This window comes from Gracilinanus agilis, chromosome 3, assembly GCF_016433145.1.
Source record: "Gracilinanus agilis isolate LMUSP501 chromosome 3, AgileGrace, whole genome shotgun sequence".
Classification (NCBI taxonomy): Eukaryota; Metazoa; Chordata; class Mammalia; order Didelphimorphia; family Didelphidae; genus Gracilinanus; species Gracilinanus agilis.
Genome location: NC_058132.1, coordinates 7,000,672 through 7,007,628, shown reverse-complemented (window position 1 = coordinate 7,007,628; position 6,957 = coordinate 7,000,672).

The window sequence follows — 6,957 nt, the reverse complement described above, 5'->3', positions numbered from 1 at the left end:
ACCTCGTGTCTGCATCTGAAAAAAATGATATATACATAGAAAGACATATGCACACAGAAATATAACTTCTTTCTTCTAATGGCAGATAGTAAACTCAATTTTTATTCTATTTTCCCAGGCAAAAAGAAGAATTTTCAAACATAAATTGCCAGAACCAGTCTTTGGATATATACCATTTGGTCACTTCTGCAAGATGGTTAATTTTAGAAATAACTTAACATTTGACTGCCATGACACATCTATGATACAGGCAGGTGCGGCCTACTCAGCACACTTTATAACTCAGGCCATGAGCTCAGAATGGAGTGACCTAACCTCCCAGCTAGACTACAGTTCAAATCAGCTTGGATGCACTATCACATAGTCATTCTTGGTAAATTTCACATGCATAGTGAAAGAACAGTTGGGGGATGCCAACTGTCCCTTCCTTAACTCCCTCGTCTCCTAGGTAATGGAATCTTCAGCTCTGGCTCACTGGCACCTGCCTGTTCTCCTCCACTTAGAAATTGTTCTGCTCTCTTGCCTTCTAAAGAGACAGATGAAGAGATTAAGAAAATCCCTTTAATAAAGGAAACTCCTAGGAGGAGAAGTTACTGCATAATGGGAGTAGGAGAAGCTGGAGATGGAGATGTGCATCTGATAAGTATTGAGAAAAATGTGTTGGCATTTCTTTAGTGTCCAAGATCAGAGCTCCTTTCATGAGATATGGGCATGGACATCCCCCAACTGTTCTTTCCCCATGGCTGTTTCTCCCCTTGGCCCCTTCTGATCTGAACATCCCTTTGAGGAAGGGCTTAGACTAGCCCTAACCCCCATCCTGTGACTGCACCCCAGTCCTCCAGATGCCTCCTGACTCCAGTCCTCTGGCCCATTCTTCCATTTAGGGGAGGGCAAAACTCCACCATGGCTCCTTCCTCATGGCCTGACAGGAGCACTTCCTTGGCTTCTCCTTCTCAACAGCCCTTTTAAGACCAAGAAAACACACACACACACACACTTTCTCTCTCTCTCAAAAGATGCTGACAGACTGAGGTCCAAGTCTCACTCCCTTTTGCCCTCCTCGCTATGTTTGTTCATTGGGTATTTGCAGGAATGTCCAAAGAAACCACAGAAGGACAAAAGCCTGGATGGAATGGACCCTGTAACCTGGGACAAGTCACTTCATCTCTGTCTGAATCACTTTCCCCATCTATATAATGGGCACCTACCCAGCACGGGACTTGTTGAGGAATCCAAGAGGGCCACAGAAATGCTGACTCTGGACATTTCCTTTCTTGTGGAATAAGGGACGCAGAAAAGCGGGCTCAAACTGTTGCATGGGACAGGAAGAGGAGAGTGGCCGGAACTGCTCAGAGTCTAGGGTCCCAAGGTCCTCCCAGCAGATACACATATACACCGGACCCGGAAGCGCAATTACACCCAATTGGTGCACGGACTGCCCCGGGCTGGAGCTGCTGTCACTCACACACCGACAAACAGACGCCCCACCCCCAAGCCCTCCCTCACACTTGCGCTGAAGCACACCCCCTCAGCCCCTCCGGCTCCTGCACACATGCTTGCCAGCACACTCTCAGACTCACTAACCCCAGCCTGGCCTATGCTGGTCTTCGGACGCCCCCGGGGTAGAAGGGGCGCGGACTCCCCACAACCCGCTAGTCGCCAGAGCTGCCCCTGCGCACTGACAAGTGTGGTCAGTCACTACGGAAAGCTAAAGCAGCGCACAGGAGATTCCCAGCATGCCCTGGGGCGGCCACAGGGGAAGGGCTGTGTGTGCGCGTGCGTGCGCGCGTGCTGCGCTGGCGTGTGTGAGCGAGACAGACACAGACTTCACGACTCAGGCATTCTGGGAAATGTAGTTCTCCTGTCTCGGGTTCCTCCCACTGGGTTTAGAGCCTTGGTCTGGTCTGGGAGGGGCTGTGCCTGATTCTACCCCAGGACCGCTGCGCGAAGGCCTTCGCCCCTTACCCACATTTCCGCTTCCGGTGCCGGACCTCTTCCTCCTTCGCCTGGTATTGTGGTGCATTTGGAGCCCCCACCTGCAGGGCAGGGCCGAGCACACAGCAGGGGCATAATAAGTATCTGTTGAGTAATTGATCGATCCTCCCTGCGGCATGGGGAAGAGGTGCTAGGACCCCCCTCCCCTTCTGACAGAGAAGGAAACTGAGGCAGAGGGCAGCACTAACTCGATATTCAAGTTTTTTATTATATGTCTCATAATGTATTCTGAATCCATTATCGTTCTCTCAGGAAATGAGCAGCACTAACTGTCCAGGGCCGGGACAACGGCCCCCCTCCCACAGCTTCCCCTCCTCCAGGGATCTCTCTGAACATCCTGCTGCTCCTTCTGCTTTGGGGGGGGGGGGGACCCTATCCTCAGCTGGAGGAATCAGGTGACTCGGGGCTGCCCTCCTGGGCCTGGAACCCGAAAGATCTGGGTTCAATGTGGCCTCAGGGACTTCCCTGCTGGGAGACTCTGGCCAAGTCCTTTCACTACTTTTTGCCTCGGTTTCCTCAACTGTGAAACTGAAAGAATAAGAGCCGGATGGGGTGGGGCTGTGGGGGAGATGGTCCAGCTTTTGTGGGAAAACAGCTGATTCCTCTGGGTGTCTCCGGGATTCTGGGCCCTAAAGCCTGAGGCCTCTGGGCCAGCCGAGGAGTCTCCTTCAGTCCAGCCCCCAGCCCAGAATGAAAAAGAAAACTTCATAAATGAGTCCCATTCAAAGAAAGAGGAAATCCAACTCCACTCCCCCCTCCCCCTTTCCTCATTCCCCTCAACTCTCCCACCCCAAAGTTTCACCCTAACTCCACCCTCCCCTTCTGCTAGGCCTCTGGACCGGCTATTCCATAAGCAACAAACTTCCCTTGACCTTCAGTCTCGCCCTCTCCCATTCCTCCCATCACTAGATCTCAGCGAAGCCTGTCTGTCCCTCAGCCCAGCTTCCCTCAGCCCAGCTTCCGTGGCTGCCTTCTAGGACTGGCTGCACCTTCACTTGTAGATAGAAGCCAGGGCATTCCCGATGCCTTGCTGACTATATCCCGACTATACCCACTGACATTTCTACGTTCTCCCCTTCCTCCCCCATGCCACAATTATAAGAATGTTCAGTATGGGTGCAGCAAATGACTTAATATCTTTGTGTCTGAAGAGCAAAGAATAGTTGGATATCTTACTGGAAATGACCAGAGGACAGCTGGAGGGACTAAACTGATCTCTTGGCTTAGGTGGGATAGCCTACAAGAGCCAAAAGTTGACCCGAGATCACCAAAATAAAAAGGCTAAAACCACAAAAGCCTTGCAAGAAAGGATTGGAAGTACAATTCAGAAAGGTTGTCTAATGCCCCAGCCAGAGCGTGCTCAGACACAGAGTTTGGATTCTTTCAGTGGTTCCTAAAAATAGAGGTCAGTAGTTGCTCAGTAACCAATGACCCCTGACACGGAACAGCTCTTTTATTCAGGTCAGTGGTCTAGATATGATCCGCAAACTAAGACTGTGATTGGTTCTTAATTATGCCGTCTGACCATTTGACCACGAGTCTTCACCCATCATGGTGATTATAAAACCCAAATTAGGTCAACACCCTCTTGTAAGAACTAACCCACAGTGCTCTCGAGGCCAAGAACTTTCCCAAGTTCATGGTGTTATGAAGGGTGTGATGATAGGATCCAGGCCCTAAGTTTGTCCTATCCCACACCCCATTTTTGCATCCGTATGTTGCCAACCATAGGGGAATGGAAGATAAAAAGTGTGGGCAGAGCACCTTCTCTCAAGGTTGGCACTCAAGGGCTTTACAGGCTAACTGGCTTGGCAGGCTTCGGATTTCGGCTTCGGGTATTTTTCCAGAGAGGTGAGATTTTCTGTCCCCTTCCTACATTTCCCTTCTTTTCATGTATTTCCATTTTTTATCAAAATTACATTGTTAAGAGCTATTAACAGCCTCCTGACTTGAGAGTTGATTTTATAATGGCGACCACAATCAATACTTTATTAATATTACATTTAATATTTTTACTTTCCTTTATTACAAGGGGGCATAGAATTGATCTTCTCTCTGGAAAATTCTCCAGAAAATCTCTTAGTGATCATTCTGTGTACCATCAGGATCCAACACTAGGAAAACATCTTGTTACCAGATTGAATCATCCTTCAACCATCTTTCTCTCTCAAATGTCATCTTGTTTTACTCACTTTTTCAAGGTTGGCATTAGATCTGGGCAATAACAATCTAAGCCTCAAAGCCTTAAAGCTTGGTTACTCTGATAAAACTTGATTATAATGGTTACTATAATGATTAACAAAGCTCTTAACTATAAGTCACTAATCAATTTCTTTAAAAAAAAAATAACTCTTACCTTTTATCTTAGAAACAATACTGTGTATTGGTTCCAAGGCAGAAGAGTGGTAAGGGCTAGGCAATGGGGTTAAGTGACTTGCCCAGGGTCACCCAGCTAGGAAGTGCCTAAGGTCAGATTTAAGCTCAGGACCAGCCATTTCTAGGCCTGACTCACGATCCCCTGAGTCATCTAGCTATCCTCATCAATAATAAATTTCACAATTGGGAGCCATGAGAAATAGAAAGAGCACAGTCCCACCTTTCCCAGTTCAGTAACCAACACCGCAATTTCCACTATGTCTCATATCAGGTCCCCGAAACAAAGACATGAAGTTTGTTGGGGAAGTTGATGGCTGCCATGTTCTTCCTTTGTCCAGTACTGATAAGATCTCATCTTTCTTATCATCAGTCTCACTTTACCTTCATGATGAGCAGACTGGCCCTGTCAGAAATGATTCCTTTGCACCTCCTACTTACCTGCTTCCTTCACAGTAACAAATCCCTTTATGACTCTCAGCTACCCACCCCGCCATTACCCTCCTGGGGACTCGTTACACCAGGCCGGTTTTTTGTCTGTGGCAACAAAATCTATGTCACTCTCCCCAAGCACTGGTATGACGTCCATGGCATACTTGATACCTTCTGTTTCCATCTTCAATCATACATTAAGAAAACATGTTCTCAGGGACCCAGGTGCTCACTGGTAGAGAACTAAGAGAGACACCTCCTTTGTTGCACACTATATTGTTAATGGCATTTACTGTGAGGATGACTACTCCGGGGATGACCCCTATACCTCCGATCCAGGCAAGGATCCCACTCCAGATATTCCTCCTGTTCAGTGGCCTCACTATTCACTTCAGACATTCTATCAGTAAGTTATGTTTCCTTAGATTATTTTACTTCCAGTATGTCAGACCAATCTCCTTGGCCCACCATTCAATTCTCTGACCTAGAAGAGAACTTTCATTTTCTGATCTCTTCAGGCCTAAACCAACAATTCTCATTCATAACTGCCACCCTAGATGAGCCACCCACTTTTGGCTATTTCCTCCCTACAATCTCCACCTCCTCTTAATCGACTTTATCACCTGTCTCAGAATCTCCAACCAGCTTGTTCTTCTCTCCATCCTGACCACCAACTCTAAGTCTGTTACTCTGACAAATTTGTGGGGACATTTCTTTTGGTCATAAGAGTTATGGATTTATTGTCTATGTACCCTGTCACTGATTTTTCAGAAGAACTCCCCCCAAAAGAGGCACAGTTGTTTGCTGGGGGATGGAGACTACAAAAATGAAGGCAGAGTGTTTTGGATGTCACTTAAAGAAATATTTTTATTTTAGGGATGGCAAAAATGCTGCCTCCCAAATCCATTGTCATTCTCCTTAATAAAATAATTGATTGTTTCTATAATTTGTTGTTTGACCTACTTATCTTTTAGAATTATTGATAATTATATGATTTTCTTTTTCTGCTTTCTTCCTCATTTTGCATTGTTAGAAGGGTGGGGATTGCACTTTCCCTTGAAGATCTTATAAATCTTTGCCTTACCTATATTTTTTGTAATTGAATGTTATAGGTTTGTCCTTTCCCCTCTTCTTCCCCTTCCACTGTCATCAGTGCCATCTCTGGACCATGCATCACCCATAATAAGCTCTAAGTTTTTAGTATTGGCCCATTGTTGAACATGTCCAACTTTGGGCCAAAGAGGCGAGTATAAGAAAAAATTTAATTAATTAGCTTATAAACAGTTTATTAGTATATTAAGATATAACTTAATTTTAATTAAGTTATAGATTAATTAGTTAAGATATAACTTAATAACTGAGCCCCAGTTATTAGCAGATTGAAAAGCTGTGTATAAGAGATCAATGAGAATAATCAAGAAGTAATCATGGCGCTATGTCATTAATTAAAATAAGATGAATTCTCTGTGCACTTTTGATCCTGAACTCTCAGAATTCTGTCACAGGGCAGGAGAGGCATAGAAAGCTCACCTTATGGTTTGCTGCCCATCTGGTACATGTGGGTTTTGAAATGTTGTAGCTGGGGAAAGTACATTCCCCAGCATGCCCCCAGGAGCTCTTAGCCCTTACTTCCTGGTGTGGGATTGGTCCTAAATGGACCAATCCTGTGCTAGGGGAGACCACGCCTCCCTATTCCAGTCACAGGATTGGTCTATATAAGGACCAATCCCACGCCTAGGAGGGAACTTTGAAACAAGAGGAGATTCGGGGGCAGTTAATTCATTTCAGCCAGGGAAACTCCCTCATTTTCTCTTAAATAAAGGTTACAAAAGGATCAAAGGGGTGGAGTTTTCCTTTTAGCAATCCTCATACCCAAAAGGGAAGGTCCCACAGTGGCCCATCTAAGCAAGAAGTAGCTCAGAAACTGCTCACTCCAGCACTGCCTATGCTTAAACAGATATTCCAAATGTCCATGACCTTTAAAACAGGGAGTTTCAGGCCATCCCAGCCGGTCTGTAAACCCCAACTTTTGTGACCCAACAATGAAGTCAGTTTTGCTCAAATCTTTCTCTTTTAACATAACCAATAAGCTACTCTTTAGTTCAGGCGATGGTAGATAAGCATCTGATAGTGTCCTATAAAGTCATTCACAAGAAA